The sequence below is a fragment of the Diuraphis noxia genome, unplaced genomic scaffold (genome assembly GCF_037042655.1).
Source record: "Diuraphis noxia isolate RWA-SAM2 unplaced genomic scaffold, SU_Dnox_SAM2 contig0004, whole genome shotgun sequence".
NCBI classification, from domain to species: Eukaryota; Metazoa; Arthropoda; class Insecta; order Hemiptera; family Aphididae; genus Diuraphis; species Diuraphis noxia.
The window spans coordinates 46,751,244-46,771,877 of NW_028301714.1; the positions used below are offsets into that span (position 1 = coordinate 46,751,244).

General features: G+C 27.3%; 1 long non-coding RNA gene across 2 annotated transcripts in view; it reads left to right on the top strand.

The window, feature by feature from the left end:
* The window catches only part of LOC107167246 (uncharacterized), a 55,174-nt gene extending 39,343 nt beyond the window's left edge, over window positions 1-15,831 (top strand). Inside the window, exons 3-8 of one of the 2 annotated variants that reach the window (XR_016191624.1) lie at window positions 6,519-6,645; window positions 6,718-6,903; window positions 7,135-7,247; window positions 7,383-7,631; window positions 8,010-8,092; window positions 13,804-15,831. This is a non-coding gene — a long non-coding RNA (uncharacterized LOC107167246). The remainder of the gene's footprint in view (window positions 1-6,518; window positions 6,646-6,717; window positions 6,904-7,134; window positions 7,248-7,382; window positions 7,632-8,009; window positions 8,093-13,803) is intronic. The other variant, XR_016191623.1, reaches the window with a different exon arrangement.
* Window positions 15,832-20,634: the final 4,803 nt, after the last annotated feature.

The window sequence follows — 20,634 nt, forward strand, 5'->3', positions numbered from 1 at the left end:
AATAACCTTATAACACATTAGATTTAATTTCAAATTAAATATTTACTATAAAAATAACAAATCATCAATTTATCGTAGGTACATTTTAAAGCGATCGGGAGATAAATTATTTCAGTGTCTTGTTTGGTTATAAAAAAAAAACTCTGAATCTTACTATCGTCCCAATATTATTGTGCAACCTTAATTGAAAATATTCCCAATTAATTATAAATTAAAACTAGAGATCGAACTTCTACAGTTAATGAATAAAAATACCTTCTTACATGAATCATAATTCATAGTTTTCATAAGCTATACGAAATCATCATTAATTTTTTTATCAAAAAGTTAATACAGGGCGAGACTCATGTGCAAAACATGTTAATCACAATTTAATACTGATCTATATTTCAGTGTGTATCACTCGCCCGGGTCATATTGTAAGTATAGCGTAGGTACCTACGGCCGAGGTGCGTTATTATAAAATAATAATATATTACCACTTATAGGTACTCGATGTGCGAAAATTCAATTTTGTCGGTTGCAGTGAATTAAAATGACTGCCGGTTGCTTTTATGTGCATAATTCACACTCAAACACACTGTATACACACTACATAATACATAATATATGTATATTATATTATATTATATCCATTAAGGTGCCACATGAATGATTGTTACAAGTGCTCCTGGTTTCCGCCTCTTCCACTGAATCAGTACACAACTAGTACTATATACTTAAATAATATACTCTAATCGCTCTATACACTTCAGCTGTAAGGACCTTTGTCGTTCCGTTTTTGTGTTGGTATACTATGTATAGCCGTTGTACGTACATCATATATAGCTATTGGTACGCACATTCAAAGAAAACAATTTAGCGCGTGCAATGGTCTCTCTTTCTCTCTCAATCACACCTTTTCCTCCCTACCATTTTACAATCTACACATCGACCTTTCTTCTTCGTGTTACTTATATATAGTTATATATATATATACATATACTCTTCGTAACTAGGTATATTATATATTTATATATATATATATATATATATATATATATATATATATATATGTGTGTGTGTGTATATATGTGTGTGTGCGTGTGCACTGCCCGGTAACGGCAATGTTGGTGTGCCTATATATATGCACATATACACGGTACAGTCGTGTGTACGGCAGTGGTGAAAGTTCTACGGAGAAATTCCAAGGTGGAACGCTCACTGGTAATTGACTTACCGTCCCACCCCCTTAGGTCGATTTATCACGAATACGAATGGATGGTACCTACCACCGCACACGCTCAAAACTAACTAGGGGGATGAGGTTGGGGGGGTAGTGTAATTTCGTTGCCTTCAAGCGCACTCTTTTGAGTAATGCCATTCTCGGGTCACAACGACGGGAGGGGGAGGCGAGAAACTTCCAACTTGTAATTTATGACTCGGTAGCGCGCGCGTTTTGTATGCAACTTTCTTCGTATACTCACACACACACACACACACTTAGGCTCACACTGCACGTGCTCGACGACAACACACACACATACATCAGTTTTCACGTCGTCATCGTAGTCGTTGAGGAGGTTTGTTGTCGAAATAATTATTGACGAGCACCGGAGACTTTTGTCTCTGGCTCGACCCGGGGATTAATCAACCACCGTTTCGCTACCCTTCCCCCCTTATTCTCCCATTACCACAACCCCGTTGCTGCATGTTCTATTTAGCCACACTTGAACACTCAGAACTCCACACTCGACACACCTCTCGCTACTAGAGAAAACGACAAAAAGACTCGCCAATGACGACGACTTCAATGCCGTATAGCTAAAGTCCAACAAGAGTACAAGACTAACCTGTTCTTTAAAAACAAATCTCTGAATTCAAAAGCAAGGATATCCCGCACCCCTCTCGTCTCTATTTTTACCTTTTCCTTCTTACGATAGACTTTTACATTGTTTATACACGCATATATAGAAAGCGAGCTTTTTTAGTAGCTCCACTGTATACCCACGGTGGCTTATTTGGTTTCCACGATATACTATTATATTCATATGGCTTATCTTTTGTCACCATTGCTCATCTTGAGCGTGACCTCCACCACTGTTGCGTCACTGTATAAAATTATTATTATACAAATACACGACTACACCCAAGAGTGGATTGTATTTTACGTGTGATTTAACTGAGTATAGAATGCTTTTCGTTACATTCGTTAATGTAGGAACTTAACACGATGTTTATTTTATGACCGCTTGCTTTTTTAATAAAATGTTTAGTTTTAGTTTTGAATTGATTTTAATTAAAATTATATTATAGGTTTGACTATAAGCAGGAATTTTTTTCGCCAAAAAAAAAAGAACTCTAAATGAATAATTGTTTATATTTTTTTTATTATAGCATTATTTTGGAACATTTTAACACTTGTAATAAATTTCCACCTTGATCGAGCAATGTCTCTGTTTCAAAAATAGGTACTAAACTTTACTAGAACGGTAAAAAATCTGTGGCCACCATATACGTACATACTTACCACTTACCACGTAATTATCGTGAACGCCAGTATTAAGTACTTCTGTTTTTGATTTTATTGAATGGAAATTTATAAAAACGTGATAAAATCGTACCTCGGGAAAATTATCATTTAATTTTAATTTTAAATACTAAATACGTATTCGGGATAATAAAAACTGTAATATCAATAACATGAGTAGTATTTAAAAATATAACTAAACGTTTATTAATTGATAACAAACATTTGACAATTATTATGTTAGGTTTGGAGTGGAGCCAACGTACTAATCCTGTATGTAGAAACTTACCACCAATTAGTAAAAATCATTGTGGTAGTTATTTATTTATTTATTAGTACCTAGTTTACCACTTAGTCATGTTACCGTGGTTTCTTTTGATCATTAACAGAATTAATAATATCGCAATTATATATTTAATTCCGTCTATTAACTGGGTATATTCAATTGTTTTGAACACATATTTTAAAATGTAAAATATGTTTTTTCATTTATTGTAAAACGATTAGTGAAGTGAAATTATATATAGAATTCTGGTTAATGTACGTGTCTAGAGCAAAATAAAACACATCGGAATTACCCATCTGTACCTTATTTGAAACATATATTATGTTTATTTTATAAAATATTCAAAGTAAGGGTTGTCAATTTAATCATAATATTATCCCTGACAACCTGTACGAAGCAAAAATATAATTTTATACCTTAAAAAAATCGAATTATACAATAACATGTAATATTGTAAAAATGTATTACTTTCATTAAACCTAAATAGTTGATCTTTAACGAGTGAAAAAAAAAATAATAATATTCAAATATATATACATATTATATTCATAAATAATGTTTATAAAAGACAAAGAAATTGCTTGTGCATTTTTCAATAAATTTAAAATTAACGGTTTTATATAATAAATTATCGCTACAATCATTTAATTATAATCAAATATTTTAAAAACATTTTTTTATTAGATGAAGTTCTCTCGATATTCAACATAAGATGGTTTTCAAACTAACTTAATGTCGCATTATAATTTTGACATAAGTCTATTTGTAGTACGTAAAACGTTATTTGGATAACCAAAATTAATTATGACTTAAAAATAATATAATTATCTCATTCAGGTGTTTCAGATTGAATACATATATAATATATGCAAAAAAAAACTTTTAAAAAACTCTCATATTGTAATGACTATTTATGCAGATATAAAAAAAAATATTTGCCTTTATTTGTAATTTAAAATTCCATTATAGATTAAAACTTTAATCGCTGTTAATTATGGCGGATTTCTCCGAGATCCAGATAAACATTTAACAAATATTTTTTAAACTACCGTAGGAAACAGATTGGTAAAAACAACAATAATAACAACAGGTGATACCCAAACGGTCGGTAGTTATAAATTAGTAGCCCGTTACTCACCCCTTTCCAGTGTTCTCTTTTTTTTTTATCCCAAACAGATTTTATTGTTGAACAATTTATGCCCCTTTTTCACTTAACAATATGCGGTTTTTACCCTTTTAAAATTCTGTTTACTTCTAATTTTGAACTAACACAAAAATAAAGTTTGACATATTATATATACAATTTGATTTCATTCTGATAATTATCGAAGAAAATATCATTATTTTAATGACTACACATTTTTATTTAAATGTAAGAAATAGGAAACCCTCTTTTTGATGTATTAGTAAATAGTAGTTAATATCTTATAACAATAATGTCTAAACTAAATGACTAAACTACATAAACTTAAATTAAATTCCATGCAATATTATTACAGACAAATTAAGACTTTTTGATATAAACTGAATTAATAACGTTTATAGTTACATCTAATCAATTGAGTCATATATTATATCAATCATCATTGTATGTTCAAAATAATGTCACCAAAGTGAAATTCTATACGGTAGGTACACATTTCACATTATAATAATCTATCAATAACAATAATTAAAACCTTTCAGGAGTATTTATTATATATAGTATACTATTTCTTGTGAATTACTTCATTCAGCTTCATAATATATAGCCATTTATATTGATGTAAATTATAATGTAATATCTACCATATAGAAAATGTGTACCTATGAATTATTATGATACATATATGCACTCTCCGTGAGTAATTCGAGTATCGAAAATATTACGAAACTTTTGAAATGTCGGAGAAGTTGTGTACAACAGTTACCATCCATGAAGCGATGCCCTTTATATTGTGAAAACTTTACGAAACGCTAGAGGGATTTTCAATTATTATTTTAGAATCATACTTTGGAAATTTCTTCATACACCACATGTTCTACATAGAATATTGTACAATAATAGAATATTATTGAGAGTAGATCTGCACAACTCTATATACCTACTTATAAACTAATTTTCAATCGTCGATTACACATTTCGGGTCCGACACTTTAAACAACTGTACCTATACCTACCTATCCGTATTGGAATGTTAAATGATGTAAGACATAGCTGAGTATTATAGTTAAAAATTTCAAAGAATATAAATAATTCAAATTTTATGGAAATATATTTTAAATACGGTATTTTGTATTTCAGGATGTTATTAACAATAGTTTTTTTTTTTATTGAGTAAGGCTTCAACAGCTAGGTCATTACCCTGTGGTTGTAGATACAATATTAATGGATTCCATAGTTATGATTGTATGTTACATAGTTACAGATTAAGTGATACAGTATTATATATTTACATTATATTTGATATGCGTAGATTTAGCTTAATATTAAGATTTGTTTGTCGATGCCAATGGATTTGAAGAAGCTATGGATCAGGTGGGTGTTATGTTCTCCAAGTGCTTCCTCAATTGTTGAAGGTTGGTTGAGGATAAACGATAGTTCTCCACATTTAACCGAGTTATTCTTAAATATCTGTCAAAAATGAAATAATTTAAATTTGTATTGACCCATTTAAATATTAATCATAGGCCCAAAGCATCGTAACGACTTAACATTGGTTCGAGTGTTTTGCTGTGACATATTTTTCTTATTTGTCAACAACGTTTTTGTTTTAAAACACAGGTTGATTCTCCAAGCATGCTCATTCCCATTTTAGATTCTCCACTGAGTGGTGCCAAAGATGGTGATTGATGTATTGAGTTTACAGTTTTTTTTCCGAAGTTAATAACACATTTTATACTACAAAAAATGTTTCAATTTTCAACTTTAAAATCTTTTTTGATCGGAAAGTGAATTAAGTATTGGTACTTTTGGCAGTAAAATTTAAAAACCCCAATACTTAATCCAATTATTGAATGTGGGAAAATATTAAGAAAAACAAGTATTTTTCCAAAACACTATGCATTTGAAACTTTTATAAAATATTGTTTATATATTAGCATTATATACAGTAAATAATAATATCCAAACGATTTTGACTGTACACAAATATATTTTTGACATGACATTTTTTTTAAATTAATGTCGATGAAAAACATTTTGCCATGTCAAAAAACTTGAAAATTGAATTCATGATTTCTCATGAGTTTTCAACACCTAAACATAAATATTTATCTATTTTTCCTTTTATACGACACTTCATGGAGGCGTGACGTCCTGATATTAATTTTTCGATGTATTTTTATAATTATTAAAATGTCTAAGTATAAATAATAAATATAATAACCATGCATCATATTAAATGTTACATCTGTTTTAAAGTTTTGTCAAACTAATCTATTAATAGACTTTTAAGTAAATAACATTTTAATAACTCAGAATTATTATTCAAAATTCAAATTTTAATTTAGATACATCAACATCTTCAAAAAAAATAAACATTTACAAAGAATCCTATGTCCCTAAATGGTGTAAAAATCTTATAACTTGAAAATATGATTCTTAAAAATGTTTATAATTTCAAAAATCAGAATTTGATCTAACTAATTTTTAAAAGAAAAAAATGGAGATGATTATGATTGGAGAATCACTTCATAAATACCCTTAATTATTCAACGCATATTTTTATGATTATGTTTCAGAGCATTATGTGGCATAATGTTTCCATAAAAAATCAAATCTTATATAGTATCCATATTATATTTCGTTCAAATATAAGTACGAAAAAGAAAAAAATCTGTGGATATATTATATGATATTTTATTGGTGGTCGGTATATCTAACAATTAATAACAATAACTAACACAATATTTTTAAGTATCTTGTATATGATATTAATAGGTCCATCGCCCACAGTGAATATCGTGAAATATTGAGATGACGTGTGATTCCAATACAATAGTATTATTATATAATGACTTGACTTGCACCAAGTCGCCGATGGAATACTTAGCGACGATGACGACAAATGACAATATTATTTCTCCGAAAATAACTGCAGCATGCGTGATTCACTCCACCAGGCCGGTATGTATACGTGTATAATAATAATCATGTTATAATTGTCGTTGAAATGCGTCGTCGGTGATTTTCTCGTATATTAGACCTATACCGTCACCATAATAAATTGTTATATTATTTTAAATCGTATCCCGACGTCGTTTGCTGAACTCAATCGTCCGGCACCGCGAATGGCGATTAAGGAACGAATCTGCGCACGTATATTATATTTATGTATATATAATATAATATGCGTAGGTACTTCGGAAGCGGGTGGGCGATGAATCGGAAAATTAACGAATTAACACGAGGCCGGTGGCGATGCGGATCATCGTGAAAATATAATCGCTGCGACTTCGGCGGTGGTGACGGTGGGTGCAGGCAGGGACGGTCACCGCACCGAAGTCTCCGTGCGCATTATATGACGATTAAAACGATAATGGTTTACATCGTCGACGGGGACTCGTCATCGTGATAATGGTCAGCAGTATATTATTTTGTTACAGCGGCGGCGACGTAATCGTCAATGTGGGAATGCGATCAAAAATCCGTTTCGGTCGCGTACACAGCTGCATCGCGGACGAAGGATTTAATAAATAAATGTCGTCCGCCAACTACAGAGACGTAACATTATATACCTTGGCTACGAGCAATATTAGCCGCAGTACTGCAGAAGATCTGACGAAGACGCGAGTCAAAAGACGATTCGTTCAGACTTTGTAAGTCTAACGAATTTCGTCCAAATAATTTACAAAGTGCGTTTATGTTTAATTATGACCATTATATATATTTTAAAAAAAAAACTGAGACATTTATAGTCAAAGAATATAGTTGAGTGGGTACAGTAAGAATCTATTTCTGACATTATCCGATATTCTAAGACTAAGATCACTACATTACTAATCAAAAATTCATAAATATTTACACGATAAAAGAGAATATATATGTTTTGTATTAGTAAACAAATATACAATATACAAAATAAAAATATTTACAATATACCATACTTAACTAAAACTGTGTTGATATAATATGTGTTATTGATAGTGTCATCAGACAAATTACAGTGATATATGAATGCTATTTCCATATTTGGATCTATTTGGTAGTAAACTAAATAATTAATGTTTCAGGACTAAATTAAAACTGGAAGAAACCATCACACAAAAATAACGATTAAACTTATTGTTAGTTGGACCAATGTCAGTCAAAGCTCGTAAGTTGTAACCAGTTTATTAAACCAAAGACTATCAATTTAAACACAAATTTATATAAATATAATATATAATTACAATATTAGGTAACTAAATAAATGAACGATGTTCATTATTTATATATTTATAGATGCTTTAACAGTAAACCTTAAATAAGTAGGTGCCAATAACTGATTTTACAAATTACAAGAAATGTTGATAGTAAGTATTCCTCTATACCGGTGACTTTCAAAATACCTTTTCTAATTTATCTTAATTTATTTAACGATTTAATAGTATTTCATTTATTTCGATAACCTACGTTTTTCTAATAAGTATAATTTTCCCACCTCGGCACGTGCCCATTGATGCCTTTAATGTTTCTCCACGAAACAGGCCCGTCGAGATTTATTCGTCTTTTTCTTAGGTATAGCTGCTTATTTTCATTGTTGTTGTTGATATTATTATTACTCCTTTTAAGCACTCACCGCTAAACTATTCGGCTGATCAGTACCCTACAAGTAATAATAATATAATATACACCTTCGCAACATCTGACGACTGCACGTGGTCCATGATCGTCGAAATAATTAAAATTGTAAATAAAACACGCTTATGTGTTTAGAACATCTGTTGTGCTATATAATAATTATATGATTCCAGCAGGGCAACATAGATAGTAGATACTATAGATTTTCTTGTAATTTAATATCCAACAGGTTGGTGTAAAAAAAAATATACATATATATATATATATATATATATATATATATATCCAAACGTATTCCGAACCGTAGATTATGAGGGAAAATATTCTGAACAAAATACAGACCTAAGACAGTTGCAGATAAGTGTTAGGCACTCGACTCAAGACACGTTGCAAGTGTTATTAACCATTAAACATTTTTTTTTTTTAGACACTGATTAATTATTTCATTGAATAACGATTCCGAGCCGAGCTCATTTATTTATCATTACGCATCTCTTGACATTTCATTAAAATTAATCAACAGTTAACGGTGGTTTTTTTCTTTGTGGCCACGGAAAGCTTACTAATTAAATCTAAACATTACTCCACTAGATTCAATTTTAAACATTTTACCTGAAAAAGTGTTTATGAAAATTAACGATAAACATAAAAATTAAGAAAGAACGCTTCACCTGAAATCTAAAACAAATAAGTATTTATATAGATATTTAACAAATTATTATTTAAAATAATTTGTATAAGTAACCCATATTATTAAAATATATTGTACATAGTGTTTGATTTTCATAATGCATTTCAATAATTATTAACATAATTTTTTAATGTACCTAAGTTAATTTTAAATCGTAAAGTACAACTTTTCGTTTTGTTTTATTAGATATAAGAAGCAACTCATATTTTGTAAATTTTTGATAAGTCGCATAAAATCGATTGTATATTGTTTCGTAACTGCAAAAACCGTAAAATTATTGTCTTAGCTTAATTAAAACGTTTTGCTCGACTTAACTCACGATACTGCCGTATAACCACACTGAAGAAACATGCAGAAGTTTCCACAGCACATAAAACGTTGTTCTACAGAATAGAAAATATTAAGATTAAAAAGAGTCTGAGAGTACCTATGTTTATTGAAATGAAAAACAAAACAGCTTTACAACAGAAACTAGCCATTAATTAGTTATAGGAGTAATATTTATTGTTTTTAATTCAAAAATCGAATAAACTAAAAAAAAAATAATCTATTTCTGTTTAATATATTTTTCATGAAACGTGTCGCAGACGTTTATAGTATTTTCATTCTGGAATACATTTTTCATTCATATTTAAAATAATAGGTGAATTATTTATGCACTTCTGAGCAAAAACCTCTCCCACGACCCACGTAGACTCTGCTATAATGTTAACTGCTATCAATAAAATAAAGTACCTGCCTCATAGTATAGGACCAATTCATACAAATGTATACCTATAGATAGGTACAACGTTAAGACACGCCTAGCGCATATTAGGCACATTTTCATGGTGGGAGATGAATTGGTACGGAGGATAAATCTCCTCCCACTCTTCTTTTTATAATCTCAAATAACCAGTGATTTTGATATTTTAGAATGTTTTTAATGCACTTGATGTAGTGAGTGGCAAAAATAATATGTATATATTTTTATAATATTGTGAAATAATTTTTGATTCGTTTTATTACTTTTATTTGTTCTCATATATATATATTTTTTTTATCGAATATCAACCATTTGAAAAACGTGTTATATTTTACCTTGAATTAAGCATTCAAACTTCAAATAATTACTACTAAATTAAGAATATGACAAGCAAAGCTAAAAATAAACCATTTATTTCCTGAAAAAATATTAAAGCATTAATTTTATGCAATCATTTAATATTAGAACAACATGTATTCTTAGTTTTAAATTCCAAAGAAAAATTATTATAAACATTATGTAAACAACATTTTGTTTTTAATAATACATAATAAATTACATTTACTGATAAAATAACTGTTAAGTGATAAATAAATCATCTTAAATATAATATTAATAGGTATGTTTCTGGTATCTACTAATAGTAATAAATGAAATAATTTAAACGTTTTCATCATATTATATTATTATTATTATTATTATATTAGGTTGATACTTTGATAGTAACCGTGTTGTTCTAATTATATTTTGAGTTCCAACAAACACCTCTCGGGCAATAATTGTCAATATCTTTATTGACTATTGTACCATAATTATTATTGCCATACCCAACAATATTACCGTTAGGCCAGCGAAGCGAAGCGTTAGCCTGTGAAACCCATGTAGATCACCAAAATTGCGTACAATTAACGATTTTAGAAATATATGAATATACATGTATTATACATACATTTATATAAAATCTTTGTAGGGAGCAAATCATCGAAATAAATAAATATGGAGGTTGTGGGTCAAAAAAGATTATGTATAATTTAAGCGATAAGCTGCGTAAAAATTATAATTATATATTATTAAAACAAACTGCTGATAGTTATTTAAATTTTTATACAAAATAAAAATGCATTTAAAAACAGAATTATTATTTATTTGTTCATAAAAATTAGTAAAATTTGTGAGTAATAAGAAATAATTATTTAAATTTTTATTTATTTGCATATGTTGTACTATTATGGCATTTTTAATATGTATAAAAATTTAAATAACTGTCAGTAATTTGTTTTAATAATATATGATTATAATTTTTACGCAGCTTATCGCTTAAATGTTATGTGTCGTGTATTGATCAGTTTTTACTAAGTCAATTTGTATATCTTAGGACCAAGGATGTACACAACGTGTTAAGTAAAAGCCCGAATAAAATTAAGAATTTCAGCATTTACTGAGTGCAAACAGTAAAACCTAGGTTTCGGATGGGGCATTTACGGTAACTTTATATATAAAATAAAGATATCTGTCTCAATATAGACAAAAAATGTCGTTTCATTTAAACCCATTCGATTTTGTTTATATTCTCATAAAAATTATACACAACGTTAAAATAGTGATTTGTCTAATATATACAGGGTGATTCTTTTAAGTGGGTACACTAATTATCTCGAAAAGTATTTACTTTTTTCAAATTATTTTTTTACATGGTTCCAAGTTGTTAAAAAACCAACGTTTTTATTAAACAATAATATTTTAAAATATTTTTTATCCTTATCATTTTTTAAGTTTTTTACTTTTTTGATTGACAACAGAGAGTTTTAATTTCATATTCCAAAGCAGAATATTTTTCTAAGTATTTTGATTCATAAAAATCGAATTTAAGACGAGTAGTTTATGAGTTATATGTATTTAAAGTTTAAACAAGCGGAGTAGTGGACAAACATTTTGCGGGGTAACCCCGTACCACTCCACTCTGCCAAACTAAACTTTAAATACATACAACTCATAAACTACTCGTCCTAAATTCGATTTTTATGAATCAAAATACTTAGAAAAATATTCTGCTTTGGAATATGAAATTAAAACTCTATGTTGTAATCCAAAAAAGTAAAAATTAAAAAAATAATAAGGATAAAAAATATTTAAAAATATAATTTTTTAATAAAAACGTTGGTTTTTTAACAACTTGAAACCATATAAAAAAATAGTTTGAAAAAAGTAAATACTTTTCGAGATAATTAGTGTACCCACTTAAAAGAATCACCCTGTATATTTAAAATATAGACAACTTGCCAGTTAAAGTTTATTTTTATTTTGTACATGATATACATTTATTGGCAATATTAAAAACTAAAACAAAAATATTTGGAAAAATTACTTTACATTCACAACATGTCTCACGGTAGACCATTTCGCTCCACAGCGACCATATTTATGCATTTTTTCTAAAATAAACCTCAAAAATATACTTTTATTGCTTACTCCTTAGTTCTCAAACAAGTTGTTTGGAAAAAAAAAAAACCAAGAATAATATACAAATTATCTAATCTAGAATATTTGCGTAGTATAAATCTATTTTTACTCAGTGTAAATATTTTCAGCCTTCGATTATGGGTAACCATAGAATTAAATAAGAAAAATACAAATTAAAACCGATATAAAATAATGACTTATTAGTATATATTTTATGAAATAAATTATTTCAAGAAAAAATAATCCAAGCAAAACTCAGAGGTTCAAACATATTCCTCATCTGGATCTCTGGGTACAGTAATATTAAAGGCAGACGAAAATCCAAAGAAAGCAACAAAATCTTCAGACGTCCAAAAGCTAAACATTACAACATATTATGCAGATTTAAAAGACCAAATCAAGGAACGCATACTTCTTAGATGGCAAACGCACTGGCTTAATCAGAACACTAAACTAAGACGAATAAAAAACACAAACTTCAGCTGGCCTAATTTCTCCCTGAATAGAAGGGATAAGACAATCATAACAGACTCCACATCGGCCACACCCGTCTTACACATGGACACCTCATGAAAAAGGGAGAATAAGCGCTGTGCATTTCTTGTGGAATTGAACTAATTGTCTGCCACATAATCACAGAATGCCGCAAATTTATGAATGAACGAAGAAATCCAAACGTACCTATCACGTTGGACACCATCGATTCTCAAATTTAAAAAAAAAAATTGTGTATACTAATTGTGACTATTAACCTTTGCTGTTGATGTCAAATATGTTCAATAAAAAAAAAATTATTTTCACTTAAGCGTATTTTTTTATTAAATATTATTATTATGAGTAATACGCCATATAAATCTCATATTCCATATACCTTTACGTAAATATTTATAAATTATAATATCTACGTATAACGTTATTATAGTTTATTGGTTTGTATTTGCCACAGTTCATCGCTGTCAAAACGTCAATCATTTTGAAATTGTGATCATAAAATAATAATTTATTAATTCGAATATAAAATCCAATATAAAACTCGGTCGGTAACACCAAGTGTAGATATTCATAACAATAACATTATGATATGATAACTATAACGACCATTTGGGTCATGGGTGTTACGGGTTATATATATTTTTTTATGAACCGAGTTTCGATTCGTATATTTTGTATTTTCCGTTTTTCAACAGAGTGAAACATACAAAGTATCAGGCACCTAACCTTTACTAAATGAAACAAAAGATCAATAATCCTATATTTTTCTACGGTCTCGCCCGCCGACTTTAGTAGTACTTTAAAACGGACAGTCGAAAAATAAACAAAATATTAAATTTATTAATTTAATTTTCAGAAACCAATAAACCAGCAATATCATTGGGTGCTGCCATCTGCGTGGTACGTCATGAGCAAAACGAGGACATCGCCATCTCTTGAAATCTGATTATTCGATGATAACAACTGATGCTGCAAATGTATAAACGCAGAATCTTAAATTACTTGATTATCCGTTAAAATGTTTGTAATTATTATTATATTATTTATCATAACACAAAATCGTTTCTTGATAATATATAAAAATTACTGACCATCTGAATCGACTGAATCACGTTTGGTTAAAATAAATTACTCAACTTGCGAGTAAATTTGAAAATATTATTAATTATTTGGTGCTTATAATATTAACTGCAACTTAAAAATATATATCGAACATGTGTTGATTTAAACATGTAACACTTGCGTTGTTAAGTCGATCAATTAAAAAAAATATTCAGTATAGATTATATGTATATTGTATATATTATTTTATATTATATTACAAAGTATAATTTTAAGAAAACATCTTGACCAAGTGTTTCTGTTTTACAAAAGTTTAATATAACAAATGTTACAATTTTAAAATTATCATAACTCGTATTAAAACTTAAGTGAATTTAAACAGTACGAAACTTTAAACATAAAAACACAAAATTGGTTATGATGAACATAAATTTAGACGTTACTCGTTTGTAAGACAAATATAACACAATATGACGTGTGATATGTTAAACAAATAAACATCAACAGTGATAATGATAAATATTTGCCTGCATATTAATATTATCATTGGTGAAAGGAGTTGGTTATAGGTACCTATATATGGTACAACATTTAAAGTTTTCAATAAAATTATCCTTAATTCGTATCTGTATACTTTACACTTCCAAATAAACACAATTGGTATTCTTGTCTTATGCGGTCTACCGCACGCTTGTCATTTACCACGCGTCTACCGAGTCGATGGAAACGACAATTAAACTTTTTCATAATTATAGTTGATAATTATATTAATTGTTAACCAAACATTTCAATTAGAGTACAGAGGAAAATACTGTTACATGATTATTGACAAAAATATGGAACTTATTAAAATTTATAACCCTCAAACAAAATATTGTTTACCTATTCGAATAAAAATTTGATGGAAACATCAAAACTTTAACTATAATTTAAAAAAAAGTACAAGGCATACCACCATACTTCCTGTCATCATATTTTTAGCAAAAATTGACGTTTGAAAAATAATAAAGATGTGCCCATTCGAATGTTTCTTAAAAGATGTCGAATGATATAGTGATACATAATAATAATTTTTTAATAATAACTACTTATAAATAATTATTTGATTTTATATTTACATAAAGTTTATGATGTAAAAAACTTATAAGTATAAATAATTGTATGTTTGTATTTGAACTTAGATAATAGTTTTCGATTTATACGTTTGTGTATTATTGAATGATATTTTATTAGATTATATTTAAATATATGTTTAGTTAAATATGCAACTATTATTTTTGTATTTATGTATTTATTTATAATTTAATTGATTATAAAAACATGTGATTGACTTTATATGATGTATAGAAACGTGAGTTAAACCACTACGAAAAGAATATCAAATAATTGTATGATTATTGTGTATTTTATATATTATTAAATTATAATCGAATTGAATATCGTGATGTCACCACCATAATGGTATAGTAATATGTGTAATTTAAAATGATGAAAAAAAGGTTATTTTTCGTTTAAATATGTAATTTTGTCAAAGTAAAAACTTCAATGTCTATAAATTTAATTTTTTTTATTACTGTTAGAACAACTAAGAAATTATGAAATTTGAGTTGAATTTATTTTCAATTGAAATTCTCACCAAGTTTTAACAAATTTGCTTTTTCAAATTATATATTCTGAGTAAAACCAGAAACGATGATTTTACATCAAATATAACATAAGCAAATGATATTAGAAACAATAATTGTCCAAGCATATTTTTTTGAAAAATTATCCTTAATTATAAGATATTGCTATACATTCATAAATATTTTGTGTTTTATGTGTTAGTATAATATTATATATAATATATAATCTGTATTTTTGAAAAATTTACATAGATTTTTGACTTTAGAAGAAGGTATTCATATTCATAAATCTTCAAACTTAAGTTTAACATATAATATGATTTAACTATCAGTATAAATCAAAATTTATATTAGTATACTGACTGTAACATGTAATTGTACCAATCTAAAAAAAGCAATTTAATTTTTTATAAATTGTAAAAATATCTAACTAAAAAAAACAACTTATAATTTTTTACTAAATACGGTTAATTTTTCAATGATGCATTCTAAAATTATTAATATACATTTTTTGAAAACAAATAGGTAGATATAATTAAAAATATTTAAATAGTTAAATAAAAAAATTCATCTATGCGATAGCCTTGTATAAATCTATGTTAAATATTCATTTATTGATATTTTTGATATTAGTAAATTTACTTCAAATAGAATCGTTATTAAATCATTTTATTGTTCAACTTAATTAAGAAAATATTTATATAAACAGACTCTAGTTAAGCATATTTCTATTTTATTGTTTTGATTTATGAATTCTAATAATATTAAAAATACAAGAAAAGACATATTTACAACCGAAACTATGTACTGGTAATTTTAAGGTATAAGGGTATAAGGTATTCAAAAAAGTATGTTCAGAAATCTAAAACACCCCGTTTTAAAATAATATTTAAAAATATTAATAAACTTGAAGAAAATCTATTGTATATCTATTGTGGTTTGATTGAACTTCAACAACTTTGATATTTGTATTACATAATTTAATATTTATTAGTACATAATTGAATATCATTGCTATGAATACTTTAATTTCTCATTTGTTTAGTATAAACTATAACAGTATAATGTATTAACGCCTTTATTTGTTTTTATTCAACTTGTATGCCACATTTTCACAAAATGTATTTAATAAAATCTTGTTACAAGATTGTAATCATCAATATATCATATTATATTGTTAAAAATTGTGAGCGGATTTAAGATTTTACAATTATATATGTTTAAAATTATATAGAATTATATAATATGCTGTATGTATAAAATACTATAATGTACTTTAGAAGTTTGAAGTACTTACCCACGCATAGTTAAAATTTTTTGATTACAATTTTTTGTTAAATGTTAATGATATGAACTTACTACTAATGAGAATTCTTGTTTTAAGCTTTCAATCCTTAGCTGTAAAACTGAATATTTTAACTAAACAATATTATAGAAACTTTTTGATGAATTGTATAAACATTTTAATTCAGTTTAATAGTTGCTTAATAAAAAGCAAATAATAATAATGCATGTAATGATTGAATTTTCAAGCTTTTTTTAATGTCACAAAATGTTTCACATTTTTTTAATGTCATGCTTGGAAAAAAATTTAAAATTTCCATCATCTATAGCTACTAAAACTGAATAAAAATATTTTGATAAATTATATTGTGTATATAGAATGATAAAATAAATCAATAATTTACTGAAGAGATCTAAATAATTAATTTACGGATCAATATGAAATTTAGAAAATACGATATAAAATAAGAAGAAGTTGTACAAAAAAATTCGAAAATTTTCGCAATTCGACGGTGTACAAGTTGACTTTATGTAACATGTACACAGGTACAAATTTAAAGGTAGCAAATACAAGATTATTCTATGGGCACAAATATATAAAAAGTAAATTTCAAAAAAAACAAAAATACTTTGGAGCAAAGGTTAATTTACAGGTAAATATCTAATGTTAAAAACATTTAAACTTCAAAAGTTTAAACACTCATAAAAAAATTAATGTAATTTTCCAGAAAACTTTTCTTTTTTGTTTAACTAAAAAAATATTATGAGAATTTTAGCATTAAATCTTCTAAGTCTTAAATAAAAAATAACTTGAATTTCTAACTACAAAATAATTTACTTTTTTTAGCCTTTGGAATGGATTTTTTCAAACAATCTAACGTTTATGCTCATCAAAATTGTTGAAATTATGCATTTTAGATAATTTATGCATGATATAATTATATGAACAACTCATGGAGAAACTTGTATTACATTTTCAAACTTTATAACTGACATTTAAAGAAAAACTTAGAAAAATGTTCTTAGAAATTCTGATTTTCCATCTAAAACAACATTCACTGATGAAAATTAACGCAATTTTTTACTACTGTTTCATGTGTAACGGACACGATAAAATTAAAACTCACATTATTGTAAAATCAATTATCATCATTATGTAAAAACTTTTAAAAAAAAAAATGTATCCTATCCCAATGGCCAAGTTGCCGAGGGTTATTTCTTTAATAAAAAAAATAATAATCATTCTGCTCTGAATGTAAGGCAAGTGGAGTAGAATGCAAGATATGTTAAATTTGGAAATTGATAAATCACTGTATACAATGAATCATTGATTCTGAGTGAAAACAATCTAACTTTTTGGTTAGCTAGGTTACTAAACAACTATTTTAATGAATATTGGGATTTTTTTTTAGTTTTTCAGTTTTTCTGGATTATTTTAAAATTTACCGATAATTTTAAATTTTGATCTTCTCAGTAGTACCTATTTACAAGATACATTTTGCTATATAAAACCTCAATCGGAGATCAAAGAATTTTAACATGTTTTTTGGTCTGCTAGTTACAACTTTTTTTTTCTAATCCATTTTTGGTAATCCTTGTTAGTTTTTTATTGCCATAGAAACGCAAATCAACAATTATTATTCTATAAAACAAACTATAAGAAATATATAAGACTTTAGATTACCTTAGCGCTCAAAAACTTAACACTTTATTTTTTAACTAGATATATATTATATAATAAATATAGTTGGAGAAAAATATTAATATTATTTTATTATTATTAATTAACTCGTGGCAACATATGCCATTGTGTGGTTTTATTCTAAGTAGGTTTTTAACTGTGGGTCGTGGGGGTTAGTACGTTAGGTTGGCAACACATGTATGTGTGGCAAGTTTTGTCACTAAAATGCTGGGTGATCACCCATCCTTAATCTAGTAGCAGCGGACGATGCGTACTCTCAATCATGTTGCGTGATTGATTGCAGTAACCGCGCCATGCCAAACCACACAAATATTAATATTAATTGTTATGCCCAAACCAATTCTCATTTATTATTTATTAATTATGTAGTAATTTGCTTGATTGCCTATACTCAAATGTAGAATACTAATTAACTTTCTAAATAAACTTTCTCTAAGAAACTACATATTTTTGGGCGATGATATTATTAAGGCCGTACAAGTTATTTTGTCTAACAAATTTAAGTTAGTTGAATCAAAAACAAATTTTAATTTATTATAATATAAATTTTAAATTTTCCTTATAATAATTGATATTAACAAAAATGGAATATTAAATACCTACATAAATATAATAAAAGTATCTAATTTGTTTTAAAGTATCCTATAGTACCAGTGTACTTGAGGGGGAGATTGAGTTGGGTGTAGGCGGAGATATAGGGTGACTTAAGCCATACGTTTTTAGCCTCTCCTGGTTAAAATTCAAAGCATTTTATAAAAATAAATCACGTGTTAAATGTGTTAAATGTGTAAAATACTTAATAATTGTACATGCAACATTAAATTATTATATCATATTAATAATGCGAATATACATTATAATATGAGTCTAGGTATGTATAAGGAGAATCACAACACAAATCATTTCGGCTACAACTCAAAAGATATTCGGTAATCTACCAATAATAAGTTTAGAGAAAAATAATCTAATAAAATTATAGAATATGATATTTTATCGATTCTATAAATATAGGTGATATAGTATTAGAGTAAGTGGTATGTGATAAGATATATATTATTTTATTTTGTACTTTTATTTTTACTGGCATGGGGGGGGGGGGGATTTCAACCTATGTACTACAAAATCGCAAGGCTGGTGACGCTCGTGATGGAAGTTATTTAGAAGTTTTGTTTTTCAGGATTTCTTTTCTTGCAACAATTAAATCCTAAGTTACACCTAATACCTAGGCTCATTAGTTTATGTATAGTGTATATTAAGTATTATTGAATAATTGTATTTGCTAATATTTTACATTTATCTAAAACTCTAATTAAAACTGCAAAGCAAAATATTTTTATCGAAAGTAAAAATTAATAAGATCACGATACATATGATTTCTTTATTGTATAACAATATGAAAATTACTTCGAGGTTAATAAATAATGCTTCATACTGTACTAAAAAAATAAAACCATCTATAAACGGCCTGACTAGAAATTATTTCAATACCCCAATAATTCACAAACATGAAATATTAAGCGAGCTTAACAATTATTATAGGTACAATATTTTCTGACAAATTAAAAACCAAAAAGTACCTCTAATAAATTAAGCTAGAATTATTTAAATACAAGCTGCCATATAAATGACTATTTCTCTTAACCCTATAATAAGCACTTAATAAATTTTTAATTTTGTTCACAGAATTTCTGATAAAGCCTCATATTATATAAATGATTTGGCAAGTATTATTTGTAAAGTTATTCTTAAAAAAACGGTTGTCAGCATAATTTCGATACCACTTTCAATTACCTTCAACACAGCAATTATTGTCTCTGGTAAATACCCTTTTACGTATAAAAATGCTATTATTTTATCTCTTTTAAAATCAAGTGACAGAAAATTATGTTGTAACTAAAGATTTATATTTTAACTATCACAAAAATTTTATAATTATAAAAATTTTATTTAGAATAGGTAAATGCTTTTCCTGAATAAACAATCGCCTTTAACCATTAATCAATATGGGTTTCGT